Here is a 14,914-nt window from a genome sequence, read left to right as displayed (position 1 = left end):
TTTCCTGAGTCAGATGTAATCTTTTTGAGGATAGAGTTTGTATCTGTTTCATTGTTCTATTCTGCAAAACCTGGCACAATGCCTGGCAAATAAGAAATGCCTAGTGAATGATTGTTGAGTGGATAAAGAAGAGAAGAAAGAAATAAGTGGAAAAAATCAATGAAATATTAACTTTTCAGCTGTCCATCACCATAGTTTGCACTTACATAAGGATACATATATAAACACACACTTCACTTATTATTCACTTCACTTATTATTCACATATATACATACATGCATATTCATATATGTGTATATATATATGAATATATATTACACACCCATACTTTGAACACACTTGCATTCTAAGTGTGTTCTATCTATTCTCTATTTTATTCCCACTTAGACACTCAGAAAATGCCACTCCTGATGATGATGATAAAGTCTCTATAAGACACTTCTCTGTGGAAAATCACAGTGCTAAAATAAAAATATAGTAAATATGTTAAAAGTAGGTAGAATATTCTCATTGGCTCCGTCAAAATACAAAAGCTTGTGCATTAGACATGACACTATAGGAAACTTGTCTCTCTAAACCCAAAGAAGTATATACGTATGATCAGTAAGTTTCATGTAACCACTCCTTGCAAACTTAATATTCTAATAAGTTGCTTGGGGAAAACTCCAAGTGGAAGAATTACCATTTGTCTCCGAAAAAAAAAAAAAGTGTGACTACAAGACACATAATTTGTGGAAGCAATCAATGAAATGCAAGCATTATATTGGATTTAAACAAGAGCTTGCATAGAAGTTAAAGGAGTGTTCTTTATGGATTTAATTAAAATGATACATATGAGACCTTTCTAATCTTACTGTGCTGCAACTGTATTAAGATGCTCACATCAAAATATTTACATTTAAATATTTATAATGCCACACTTTAAAATATTAATGATGCCACAAGTAATCCATGACATTTCTAAAGCCGTAAGTAAATTCGTAAGAAAACAGCAGAGTCTAACCATGTTATCCCTAGCAGCTATTTGAAATTCAGCTTAGCAAATACACCAGCTCGCCCATTTCCACAATTCTAATGAAAACTCCTCAAAGAACTTAACTTCTTGCTATTATAAATTGTTCTTATTCTGTTCTAGATAGTGGCACTAGAGAGAAGAAAAAGAACTGTTCTTGTATCATTAAGTGCCACTGCTGAGTTTAAATACACTATTTTCCAGAAAGATAGATTTATTGGAAGGTTTCGATTAAAATGTGAGAAAGGCAATGGGAAAACATAATAAGTGAACAAGTTAGTTATTTCATGTGTTCTACAGTGAAGAGATCTTTACAGAGACCTAAGGGCTATTTGGAAACACATGGTATTGCAAAACACTGAATTTGTTCATAGAAAAGCCTTTGTACTCTTAAGATTCATTTCTTAATATCATCCCCTTGAAAGCAACACAGAACTGCCATCTCTGCATAGTCATGGATATACCTTTTTTATTCCTACTGTCTTTTTGTTGTCACTGGCCAAAAAAGGCAACTGAGGAAGACTTGATTCAAACTCTCATCTCTATAAACAAGTCAAGTACAAGTTTGTTGTGACAATAAATATGGTGTGGATAATAAATGTTGGCAGCATCACCTTGGAATATGAAAGGTGATTACTCCATTTTTCTGTTCCTTAGAGGAAGCTAATTACTAGGGCTAATCATAAAGGAAGTTAATGATTAGAGGAACGGCAGCCAGGTGACAGGGACTCTACAAAACCTGCCAACTCCAGCATAAATTTGCTAAGGGATTTCAGGTGCATCCGGCTATCAATTTTCTCCACAATTTTCTCTACTGCAAAAAAAGAGCACTGTATCATTTGCACAATCTTTTAAGAAGTTCAAAACACATGGTTCTGCCTTCATGTGTTGATATTATAAAGGGTTAAAATAGTGATAGTCTTGGATTGGGGTTGAGATAGGAAATAGCTGGGAAGGTATAAATCCCTCTTGGCAGGGGATTTTCCAACTTGCAAATAAAGACCATATAAAATAATAGTGATCTGGGGCACCTGGGTGGCTCAGTCGGTTAAATGGCTGCCTTCGGCTCAGGTCATGATCCCAGGGTCCTGGAATCAAGCCCCACATCCAGCTCCCTGCTCAGCGGGGACCCTGCTTCTGCTCCCTCTACTGTTTTCCCTGCTTGTGCTCTCTGGCTCTCTCTCTCTGTCAAATAAATAAATAAAATCTTTTAAAAATAATAATAATGATCCATTCAGAGGTATAAAATATAACTGAAATCTCTTCAGGACAATTAATACCAGTGACAGGGCAGGGGTTATTATCTTTCCTATTTTTCTGAGTCAGTTCTCAAATGCTGTTTATAATTACCATCTGAACTAACTTCTTAACCCTTGTGATGCTTTTGTCTATAGCCTCAAGTTTTCTCTCTCATTCTTCCTGGAAAAAAAATATAAGTTTCATAAAGATAATTTCTCTTTCCCTTCTTGGAATTCAAAATTTTTATCACACAGCTAACCATCCTGATGATACCAGAGTTTGGCATGCACACATTCCTTCTCATAGAAGGAAATGTCTACTGTACTGTTTTAAAATACATTTAATCCATCTTTATTAGTAATAGGAGTTTTTTTTATTTTTTTCAAAACATTTACATCATCCAAAAAATTGGAAAGATAACATGAATTTTTAAATCATATAATATTATAAGATAAAGATCCACCAATACAATAAAACTCATAAACATGTTGTTTTATCCCTATTCCAGCTTTATTTATTGAGCCTTAACAGTAGAAGACATCCCAGAAAACATGCATGACTTTCTTCTCTATATTTCAGAAATTTGCATTCTAAAGCTCAATGTCCCACAGCAATCACCCTCCAAGCACGAAAGCAGATTGCCTGAAATAACTGGACAGGTTAGCTGGATCAGTCTGAATGCTTCTAGACAGCTGAATGACATTTCACTTAGCTTTGGAACTGAGAGCCCAAATTTAATGAATAAAAAGCCTTCAAGACAACAGCCACATTTCATTCTTCTCCCTCTAGAGCAAAGTAATTTAATTCAAAATGTATTTAACAAAAATAGACTGTTATAAATGCTGTGGAGAACTTTAGTGAAGTAGAAGAGAACTTCCTATCTTCAGGCAGCTTACAATTGAGCTCTATAGAGAAAACATACCTATTCATGATATTGCCAAATAACAAATACAAATGTAGTAGGCAGAATTCTAAGATGGCCCCATAATCTCCAGCACTTCTTGTTACTCTCGTTACTATGTTACATAGCATGGCAAAAGGGATTTTGCAGATATAATTAAAGCTACTTATCAGTTGACCTTAAAATATATTATCCAAGTGAACCTAATATAAAATAAAATCATATAAGCCCTTTTTAAAAGCAGAAAGGAGTTTTCTCCAGCTAGTTTCAGAAGTCATAAAGATTCAAAGAATATAAAGGATTTGACAAGCCTATGCTGGCTTTGAGATAGAGAAGGCCATGTAGCAAGGAATGCAAGCATCCTCTAGATGAGAGAAGCTTCCTGCTGATAGCCAACAAGGAAATGACAACATCAGTCCTACAACCCCAAGGAACTAAACTCTGCCAATAACTGCAATGAGTTTGGAAATAGATTCCTCACCAGGGTCTCCAGTTAAGAGTTCAGACTATCTGACACCTTGATTTCAGATTTGTGAAGCCTTAAGCAGAGAACCCAGTTGAGCCCATCTGGACTTCTGAGAAAGTCTTGAATAAAATTCATGGATTTTTATATTCATCTTAAGCCAAATTAAGACTATTTATTTATTTTTTCCTATCACACTCATCGCTAAACCCTTAAGTTTATCTCCTTCTGGGAATCACAGTTAAAAATAACTCTGCACAAGCAGTTTTATATACTCAGCGCTGACCACATATTCAATCACATTGAAGACACAGGATGGTAAAATGCCCTTGCTGTAAAAACTTGCATACTCAGTTGATTCCTATCAAGAGTTGAACTATACCAGGTGCTATTTTTAGCATTGCTTCAATACTTTTTGAGAAATTACTTCAGGCCCTCATCTACTTCTCAGAACATAATGACTAATGTAGAAATATTATCTTTATATTCTGTTGATATGCTGCTGCTGGTTGGGCAACAATCAGTTTATTTATGGTCATCTGAAACCACTGTCTCAGGCTAAAAAAACTTTTCCCTCTCTCTCTGTTGCAGTTCTGTCCTCAAGTGATTGAGCATTTTGTTTTCCCCTTTTAGTTCTTCCCAAGATAAATTTCTGAAGAAAAACAATTGTCTCCAAAAAGTGGTTGTTGCTAAAAAGCAGAGACTATTTTAAAAAACAATTAATATTCTTCAAAAATTCTTCAGAAATTTAGATTTAGGGGTGCCTGGGTGGTTCAGTCAGTTAAGCAGCTACCTTCAGCTCAGGTCATGATCCCAGGATCCTGGGATTGAGCCTGTGGTGGGCTCCCCACTCAGCGGGGAGTCTGCTTCTCCCTCTCCGTCTGCCCCTCCCCCCTGCTTGTGCATGTGCTCTCTCTCTCTCTAATAAATAAATAAAATCTTAAAAAAAAAGAAATTTAGATTTATACAACATCAATACAAACCCTCTCAAAAACGTGTGCCTCCAGGGGCACATGGGTGGCTTAATCAGTTAAATGTCTACCTTTGGCTCAGGGTCCCGGGATTGAGCCCCTCCATTGGGCTCTCTGCTCAGCAGGGAGCCTGCTTCTCCGTCTGCCTCTGCCACTTCCCCTGATTGTGCCCTCTCTCTCAAATAAATAAATAAAATCCTTATTAAAAAAAGTGTGCCTTGAAAGATTTCTACTCATTTCCCAAAAAGCCTTTTTAAAGCACTTTTCCCTTTTGTTTTTTCCCCATCCTCCACTACTCCTTCTAGAAAGTTAATGTTACTGTAAAAGAGTTTGTAGTAGTTGCCATATTCATAAAGACAAGTCTTTAAGAACAATCAAAAAGAATGGTGATTTCAGTCATTTTTACAGAAGGAAGCCACAGGTCACATTCAGAAGATTTAGGCTTTAGTTCAATTCTTCCAGTTATAGACAGTGCCATCTTTTCTCCTTCCTGATCCCCAAATATTACAACTATAAAACACAGGTAAATATACCTACCCAGAAGAGATCATGAGATGACAGAGAGAATCAAATTATGCCAAATATATTACATTTACTTTAGAAGCAGCAAAGTGCTTTAAGAATGCAATGCACCTAATTATTGGTAAATTGAGGTTATAAATTACATACTATATGCATAAGTAACAATGTCTCAAAATCTTATATTTTCCTCAAAGTCCAAACTAAAACGGATTTCGATTCAGTAAACATTTATTGCCTAACTAAATGTAAAACATCTGGCTCAACATGATTAGTCTATTATAAAAACCTACTTCTCAATATAAAATCTATTATACTTAATTATGTATTATTATGAATGCTAATTATCATTCAGCCACTAGGATAAATGCTTCACATTCATTATGTCCTTTAAACCTCACAACCACAACTCTGGGAGGTACGAATCATTATTTTCTTTCTACAGATGAGGCAGCTAAGGTTCAGAGAATAGGTTCAGAAAATGCCAGAGAACTCTCAAAGTCACACAGGTAACAGGTAAAGGGACTGGGACTCACACATAGTGTGTGGTCTCCAAAATCCCTACAATTTACTATTTCACATACATTAGAGTACAATATAGAATAGTAAATAACAAAATCAAATAATGCAATACCTTTCATAAGTACAAGGGATCAGAAAAGGGGTCTGGACTAAAAAGGCAAGGCTTCATGGAAGCAGTGATGTTGAGTTGGAATATGAGGTGTGACTTTTAGATTGGTGACTATTCCATGTAGCACTGATGCAGACTATGCACGGCATGGATACTTAACTAATACTCACTGAATAAATAAAACAAAAGTGATTTCCCTAGGCCTGGTACAGAGCACTTGGTTTTAGGAGCCTACTTTCTAAGTTCATCGTTTTTATCTATTCCTTGATTGATAAAATTTCTTCTTCCCTAATTTATCTTCCCTGCTTAACATTTAGTTTGCATCATCTAGACACACAGAAGAGTGAGATACCCTTGAGTTTCTACTGATGTTGTCATCACTCTGAACCATGTTCATATTGAGAACAGTCATATAAAAACTCTATAAACAATGATTTTTGTTCCTGATTCCTAAAAGACTCAGAACATGTGAAAGGATTTACTCTAAAGGGATATTTTCAAAACAAGGCTTTGTAAATAATAAAGAGAAATTTCCATCTGGGTAAATGACCAACAATTAGCCTTTTAATGATAACTACTGTGGTCTTCCATCTGGCAAGCTATTTATTTTTGTCTTTTAAATTGAACTAAAAATCCACTGGGCAAGGTTTTATTTATTTCCCTTTTCTGTATTCCTAGGTTTCATTCAGTGCATTATTGCAGATATCATGCAAAATGACAGCTTTGTATTTTAATCTTTACTAAATATGGAAACTGGACAATTAAAATGGTTAAAGCCATTTCTTTCTCCAAGTCTTCCAAAACTACCATTCTATATCAACCTAGACTCTTCATTTTGTAAGTAATGGAAAACCCAATTCAAACTGACTTAAGCAATAAAGAGGATTTATTGATTTATGTAACTGGAAGGTTCAGAGAAATGGAAGGCTTCAGTGTTAGTTTGATTCAGCAGCTCAACAATGCCATCAAGGACCTGGTTTCTTTCCCTCTTCCCTCTGCTTTTCTTTTAATCACCACTAGCCAATGTCTTTCTTCTCTGGTGTGACAAAAAAAAAAAAAAATTCCTTCATCACTTTCACCTACTCAACTCACACCGTCCAGAAGGGGAGAAAGTACTGGTCAGCTCCCAGCAAACCTCTTCACATCTCCTAGCCCAAATTACATCATGGTCCTTTCCTAAGCCATTGGAGAAAGCACTCACTGATTGGCTTACACTGTTCTCTGAACCCAGGGGCAAAGAGGATGTGATCAGCCTGCTAGGATTAAAAGAATTAGGACCCACCCCTAGAATTGTAGGTCTCATCCCACCCTTAGCCACAAAACTACTACAAATGGGAGAGAGAAAGATGCAAGAACGCAATTGCAATATCCACTAAACAGTCCTGTCTGGTCATCAGTCCTTCCCTACATTTTAATATATTGCTGTAAATCTTTATCATTACTTAATCCATAAGCTATCCCAGGACTTTTTTTCTAGCAACCATTCCCCTGATTCCTCCCTCATATTGTGTGGAATAAGCAGACTGGGAAGGTGGTCTTCAAACTGTGAACCAAAGTTAAAGTACCCAAGTGATTAATACACTGGTTTATCAAAACACAGATCCCCGGACTCATCCACTGACATGCTATAACACAGACATTTCAAAAGGGGTGCACATGTACTGAGAGAGGTAAAACAAGCAGCTCCCTCCACATTTCTGACCACAACAGCTTTTCAGGACGCTGTGGGCACACTTTGCTCAATGGCAGGTACTGGACTCCTGGATATAATTTCACCTTCTTCATAAACTGGTGGTATTTTCATCCATGTGGTCCTGACCTGCCCAGCGATGTGCTCAGTGGAGGACTGACTCTATTGATATAAACATTAATTAGTATAGCTAAATGCTTTGGCTCAATCCCTCAAGGGGATTTTTTTTTCTGAAGAGGAAAAATTAATAGTACTATGTATCTAAAATGCATTTTGCCACCTAAGGAAAAAAAAAAACTGCATAAAAAGCCTTCACTGAAAACAAAAGACCTGTAAAGGAAGAAAACAAACCAAATGTGTATGTAATACGAGAATGTGGTTCAGTTTGAGCAATCCATTTTGAAAAAAAAAAATCATCAAGATAAGCAGTTATCTGTTCACAAACCATGATGGACATTCAACTAAATTTCCTTTTATCTTTGCTTATGTGACAACTTATCACGTTTAAATGGACTTCTGTATTCTGAACCCTGAATTAGAAATGATATATGTAGCAACGCTTTGCAAAATTCATCAGTCAGAAACAAAAGCTTTTTAAATCTCAATTAAACATGGTTTGTATGTCTAGTAAACAAAATACATTCTCTAATTTAAACTCAAAGAAAGTTTAATTAATTTAAACGCCACCTTGATTACCTCTAGTATTGATCCAGTGGAAGAATTTACCAACATGCTGAAAACAGTTGAATGCCAGTGTCTTTGCTTTTTCCTTATTTAGCACACAATAAAAATTGTAGGATAATGTAAGAATCCTGGTTCTATGCTCCAAGTGGCAAAATTCCCCACACAGTCATTATTATTGGATAGAATTATGGAGTCTTGGCAACTTTCATTTGTAACTTTTACTAATAAAAAAAATGTTGGCTTTTTTTAAAGATTTTATTTATTTTTTAGAGAGAGAGCACGAGTAGAGGAGAGGGGCAGAGGGAGAAGCAAATTCCCGGCTGAGCAGGGAGCCCAATGCAGGACTCAATCCCAGGACCCTGGGATCATGACCCAAGCCAAAGGCAGACGTTTAACCAACTGAGCCACCCAGGTGCCCAAACATGTTGGCTTTGAAGAAGAAACTGTTTTTGCTCTCAAGATAGTTTTCCCTGTATCTTCCCTGATACACGACAAAGAAAAGAGGCCACAACTTGGAAGTCTTAGTATATTCTCTGTAGGCAAACTTCTCTTTTCTTATTAAAAACAAACAAATAAGACCCTATAAGTGCTTTCTAAGAATACATTTTTCTTAATAATGCAGAGAAAGATAATAGATTTAGTAAATTTGTCTTCTACTTATGATAGGCAACTGATAGCATAGGATACTGAGGTGATTATAGCCCTTTCTACTGCTCTTTCTATTACTATTAGCACCTCAGTAAACATCCTTCTTGAGAGAATGAAGAAATGAAATGTTTTCATTTAAGAGATGATGTTTTCCAATTATTATAAGTAATGGCTGATATTTTAAGTAACCTGGTTGCTGATTTGAACCAGAGTCCAGAGGTCTAGGCCAACCTTAAAATAAAGTATACTGGCCAGAGTACCAGAGTATAGACCCAAGGTTTATCAAGGGACTATGTCCAGGCAATCTAGGTTAGGCATCAGAACATGAGGACCAGGCACAGAGGCAGAGGTCAAGTGTGAGCGGGAAATGTTAGATTGGAATAGAAGGTATGGATGGAATTGTCCCCTAAGCCTGCATACCTGGATGCCTTTTTAACATCACCTGTGACTTCCAGAAGTGGGTAGGAAGCATCTATTAAGGGTGCCAATTTGCCTCAGACATACATGAGAAGCCCACAGAAGTCTCTGCTGAGATCAATTTGAGATTATTTTTTTCTTTGTTTCATGTTTTTATTTAAATTCTAGTTAGTTAACAGATAGTGTAATATTAGTTTCAGGAGTAGAATTTAGTGATTCATCATTTACATATAAGACCCAGTGCTCATCACAAATGTCTTCCTTAATACCCATAAACTATTTAGCCCATTACCCCCACCCATCTCCCCTCCAGCAACTGGCAATTTGTTCTCTAGTTAAGAGTTTCTTATGGTTTGCTTCCCTCTCTTTTTTTTCCCATATGTTCATCTGTTTTGTTTCTTAAATTCCACATATGAGTGAAAACATATGGTATTTGTCTTTCTCTGACTGACTTATTTCACTTAGCATAATACTTTCTAGTTGTACCCACATAATTGCAAATGGCAAGATTTCATTCTTTTTGATGCTGAGTAATAGTCCATTATACACACACACACACACACACACACACACATATACATACCACCTCTTCTTTATCCATTCATCAGTTGATGGACATTTGTGTTCTTTCCATTATTTGGCTATTCTTGATAATTCTGCTATAAACATCAGGGTACATGTGTCCCTTTCAATCTGTACTTTTGTATCCTTTGGATAAATTTGGATAAATACTAGTAGTGCAATTTTATGGGTGGTAGGGTAGTTCCATTTTTAACTGTTTGAGGAACCTCCATACTGTTTTCCAGAGTGGCTGCACCAGTTTGCATTCCCACCAAGACTGCAAAAGGGTTCCCCTTTCTCTCCATCTTTGCCAACATCTGTTGTTTCCTGTGTTGTGAATTTTAGCCATTCTGACGTGGAGAGATTGTTTTTTTCATTTTCTACACCCATGCCTGAGGCAACTTTGTTATCACAAAAACAAGAGTTAAACATTCTTATCAAAATGATCTATAATTTTCTCTAAAGAGTAAGGTTTGATTGTCAAATATATATAAAACATTTTTTTCCAAAGTCCAAATGGGAAAAAAGCAAACTTCCTCAAAAGCTTCCTTATGAGATCCTGAAAAGCACTTTTCTTTCCCAGGGAATGAAAGCAGCCAATCCAAATTTTGTTTTATTTTATTTTTATGAGACCCATATAAAAGCACCTATTTCTGAAGGAACAGAGTTCTACTGTTTCTAGGCCCTTTATTTCAATTTTCCTTTTTCTCCCAAGATTCCAGCAGTCAGGACAACCCAAGGCCATCAAGTGGGTCAGGTGAACATCTCACTGCACACCTCATTTGGTTCTAAGAATATTGCCAGTGAAAGAAGAGTTTGGAGGCACATAAGGTAAGAGTTTGAAAAACCTTTCTGTGGGAAATGAAGGACTAGACTAAAAACCTCCACACTCATCCTCACTGTCCTGAATTTTCTAAGCAAATGGTTAAAAGTTTCTCCTCACTCACCCAAAATCCATAACCACTTACAGGTGAATAGCAAATACAGTCTCCTAACAAAGGGGCAAATCCTGCTATTAGTATTCAAAGATCCTCCATGAACTAGGTTAATCAAATACCCACAACTGAAAGCCACCCAGACAGCTATGGTTCATCTTTCATAGTTTTCCAACAGATTAAAGCAAAAAGACTGTCTGCCCCTTCAAATGTATCCAGCTCTTTCCCTGCAGCCCCAAGTAGGTGACTAACAAAATAATTAGTTGATCATCATTTCTTTAAAAAAATAAAAGATAACATAGTACTTATTAAATCAAATAGCTTTTTTCAAAGTTCCAAATACCTTTAAAAAAAAACTTGGTAAGTCTGATGATTACATTCTCTTTGAAATACAAACCAACTTTTGAAATGCAACAGAAAATCTGAAAATGCTTATTTCATCAGAAAGAAATTTGCATTAAAAGTGCAGATGGGTTACATCTTACAGAACATTTGCATTTATGGAAAAAATATCTAGGAAATATAGACATCTAATATATTTAATGACTTCACTCATAAAATTCAAAGCCATAGGATATTGAATAGCTCTTATAGCTAAGAGGGAAAAAATAAATTAATGCAATTCCCTGCCTTTGCAAATAAGATATTATCCCACTTTAGAGATGAGCACCTGAGAACTAAAAAAATTAAGTGGCTCACCCAGTGTCGCAGAGTTAGTAAGTAGAGGACGTAACAGTAGAGCACAGTTTCCATGCCTCCTAATGAAGTGTTTCTTCTGAAATATTTATTTATAATTGGTTGTAGCTAAGTGAAAATAAAATTTTATGACTACCACAAATATTTTTAAACACTTATTTTAGAAAATTATTTTTTCTACTTAAAAATATTTATTATACTCTAGAAAAATTATAATATCTATGTGATTTCAATAATTAAAGAATAACCAATGAGTTAAGAAGTCATTCTACTTATATCACATCTTCTTTTTGTTACTCTTCTGAAGGACAGAATACATTATCAGTGGAAAGAAAATAAAGCCAAAATGAGTTGAATCCTAAAATTTAAGTTTAAAAGTGAGTTGTACCTCTGAAACAAATAATACATTATATGTTAAAAAAAAAAAGAAGAAGAAGAAGAAGAAGATAGCAGGAGGGGAAAAATGAAGGCGGGGAAATCGGAGGGGGAGACAAACCATGAGAGACTATGGACTCTGAAAAACAAACTGGGGGTTCTAGAGGGGACAGGGGTGGGAGGATGGGTTAGCCCGGTGATGAGTATTAGGGAGGGCACATTCTGCCTGGAGCACTGGGTGTTATGCACAAACAATGAATCATGGAATACTACATCAAAAACTAATGATGTAATGTATGGTGATTAACATAACATAATAATTAAAAAAAAATAACCAGGAAGTAAAAGAGATTCAAGAAATAAGCATAATGTAAGATAGCAAGAATTAATAATGTTTTTATTGTGAATTATGTACACATGCATACATAAATACATATGTATGTACTTACCCTGGTATAAATATATATAATAAGATAACCTGGAAAACTACCTACTGTTGGTATCCTAATATCTGCAGGCATATGCATTCCAAGTGTCAAACAACTAACACAAAATTTCACTCCATGAACACAGACTTACAGAAGTTGATGGTTTTCTGTATCTTTCATTTGTTTGTGAATTCCATTCAGATAAGTATCTAATGAAGTTAATTCTCAGGTACCTAAAACCTCAGAAAAGTACTCACTCTAAGGAGCTAAGTTTATAGCTTTAAACAGCAAATTATTTTTTTATTTTTATCATCTAGAATAGAAATCTTTATACAGCTATTACTTACCATCTTAATTCAAGTAGATAGAAAATAATTTGCCCTTTACTGACTTAGAATTTTTTTTGTGAAGAAGATGCCCTCTGGGCCCACTGAATCATATATGATTATTTGCCTCTACTTCTCAATGCTCCCAGAATACTGTCCTTTACTAGTGATTATACTTGTTTTGTGCATTTTTTTGACTTCTGCCTCACTATCAGATTGTGAATCCTCCACGTAGAGGATTCATAGTAGGAGAAAGGGGTTGGAGTAAATGGTCTCTAAGGCCCATTCTAAGTCTATAATTCTTTTCTTTCTGCTGTCACTCACTTTCCTAAATCAGTAAGGATGCTTTCAGCTCTAAGTAAGAAGACTCTGCTAAAGGTGACTTTAAAGACACATTATCTCACCAACCGAAAAACTTGAGGTAGTAATCTCAAGGGCTTATAAATTCACTGGTTCAGCAAAGTCAGAGCTCTGGTTCAATTTTGGTGCAATTCTCTTGGCTTTCCCCTTATAGATCCAGCAAAGCCTTATCAGATATCTTATCATGTGCATACAACATCAAGCAGAAGTAAAATCTGCAATTTCCCTGTCTTGTGTCCTATTTTAAAAGGAAGAAAATCTTCCCAAGAACTCATAGAGAGTTCTCTTGTATCACTGTCCATAATTACAACTCCTGCCTAGGACTAAGTTGTCAAGGAAAGACCACCATGACCAGATGAGCACAATCAAGATTTATCTATCTAGGAAGATGTGGCTGACTAATGGTGAAAACATTAATGTTTGACTAAAGCAGGAGAGGAATGACTGTTGAATGTCTATCAATACTCTCTTTTTAACAATTCAAATGAGGTGCTTCTCCTCTGATATGGATATAAAAGTAAAAATACAGACTATTGAATTTGTGGATAAATTAAGATTAAATGCACACTGAGAGATATCACCATTTTCCTATGAGTAAAATGTGAGTCTTACTGCATCAATTTCATGACAATTTTTTGAAGTCTTGGAAAATTCTTTGGTCTAATTCCTTGCTTCAAGCCAAATCACAGCTAAACATTTATTCTTTCAAAAATATTGATTAAGGTCCTTCTACATGCCAAACATTCCACTGGGCCCTGGAGACACAAGGATGAGCAAAAACAGAAATTATTCTCACTAAAAGAGAGCTTGTAGTCTAATAGATCATAGTTCAATCACACTGTTATTATATTTGCTGGCTCCACAAAGATAAGAATTAGAAATCTGAAGTGGTATAAGTTTCCTTGAATAAACATATTCTATTAACATGTAAAATTATTAGTCTTGAGTTTTTTTAATCCAAAAACAGTATTCAAATCTTGTTTCTCATTTTTGCTTTCATGTACCCATAATTTCAACATAATGCTGTTGTTGTTCTTATTGTTGCTTCTTTACTTTCTCAGAGAATATAAAATATTTAGTTTGATCAGTGGGTGAAAGTTCTACATTAAAACTGACTTTATTGGTGGCTGTTTTATTCTACCACTCCACACTTAATCAAAAGGCTGTCTGGTAAGATTTCTTCAGGTTTTAATACTCTAGTCATTTTGTCCTGCTGTTCTGGCAAATTGTCAGCTTTTAGTTAGCTCCTTAAATAATAACAAATACATCTTATTTTTTTAAGATTTATTTATGTTTTGAGAGAGAGAAAGAGAGCATGCATGTGCAAAACGGGGGAAGAGCAGAGGGAGAGGAAGAGAATCTCAAGCAGATTCTCCACTGAGCATGGAGCGTGATGCACTGCTCAAGCTCACAACCCTGAGATCATGACCTGAGTCAAAATGAAGAGTCCAACACTTAACCAACTGAGCTACCCAGGCGTCCCTACCTTCTTTTAAATTTATATTAAAAAATAAATTTGTTTGCATGAGCTCTTAGTATCCTATTTACATATGCAGTTCCCTCAACCTTTCCTTTCATTTCCTCATCTTCATCTGCCCATTCCAAAGATCTATTAGGTGTCCCCTGAAGTAATCATCATGTAAAGCCATCTTGATGTCACACAACTGTATTCTTTTTCTCAGTGAACAAATCTAGAAAAGTCAGTCTTTTCTCCTTGCCTCAAGAAAACACTACATTTGAAAAATTCTTATATTTTTATTTCCTAAAATTTGTATTAAATATTTCCTGACAATAATATAAAATGGTCACTGCACAAAATTTGATGATGCAAAGTCCTTATGCCAAAAATAGACCACTATAAAAAGACATAAATTCAAAAATATATATAAAACGTTATACAAAATGTGATTTACATTATATATTATTATAATATTGCTAATCATTTTAGAAGTAAGACACATAGAACTAATGTTTGCTTATATTTCCAATTCTACTCTTAACATCTGTATGCAAAATCATAGCAATACCAACCTTTGGAACAAGCAACCATGAGTTTT

This window comes from Mirounga leonina, unplaced genomic scaffold (assembly GCF_011800145.1).
Source record: "Mirounga leonina isolate KUSES-001 unplaced genomic scaffold, KU_Mleo_1.0 Mir_82, whole genome shotgun sequence".
NCBI classification, from domain to species: Eukaryota; Metazoa; Chordata; class Mammalia; order Carnivora; family Phocidae; genus Mirounga; species Mirounga leonina.
This window is presented reverse-complemented; position numbering follows the sequence as displayed.